Raw genomic sequence first — 877 nt, 5'->3', positions numbered from 1 at the left:
TGAGGCAGCCTTTCAACATCCAGCATTTATATTTATCGCTGGAAGTTTCTGTGTTATATCCTAGTAATTATAGATGACTTTTATAGTCTTTGCAGTGTTAGGGCCATTTATGATAACTAACTAGATGGCTTACTAAATCCGAAGGTTCATCACCGAATTAACCAAAGCCAATAAAATCCAGTCTCCTTCAACTCCTATGTCCCATAGATCCCGCCTGACTTTATCCTTAATGAATCGTATTGTGAAGACCAGTACCAACCACGGCTTAGATCTTAACATCAAAGAAACGAAGTTCATGGTCAGAAATAGTGATAGATACGGGCTGCTTCAGCTGATAATCCAGGGAAAAATATTCGGAAACAGAAGACCTGGGAGGCCAAGAATCTCCTGGCTTCAGAACCTAAAAACTTAGTTCTAGATGTTACTGGAGAACTGTTTCAAGTAGCAGCCAGTAAAGTTCAAATTGCTATGCTGATCGCCAACATCCCGAACGGATAGGCACTTTAAGATGAAGAAGAATAAGACATTATCCTTCCATTTACGTCTTGGTCTCCCCAGAGGTCTCTTCCCCTCAGGCTTCCCAACCAATACTCGATGCACAACTCTTGTCCCATCCATGCGCGCTACATGCCCCGCCCATCTCATATTTCTCGACTTAATCACCCTGACAATACTGGGGGAGTAGTACAGATTTTTAAGCTCATCATTATGCAGTTTACTCCATGCTCCATCGGCTTCCCTCTTAGGCCCAAATATCCTCCTCAACACCCTATTCTCAAACACCTGCAATCTATGTTCCTCCCTCTGAGTGAGAGACCATGTTTCGCACCCATACAAAACAACAGGCAAGATTATTGTTTTGTATACTTTAATTTTC

The sequence above is a fragment of the Zootermopsis nevadensis genome, unplaced genomic scaffold, assembly GCF_977971745.1.
Source record: "Zootermopsis nevadensis isolate Lab colony 2312 unplaced genomic scaffold, Znev_1.0 Znev_ptg000010l, whole genome shotgun sequence".
NCBI lineage: Eukaryota > Metazoa > Arthropoda > Insecta > Blattodea > Termopsidae > Zootermopsis > Zootermopsis nevadensis.
The sequence above is the reverse complement of the archived record's forward strand: the minus strand, read 5'-3'. Positions refer to the sequence as shown.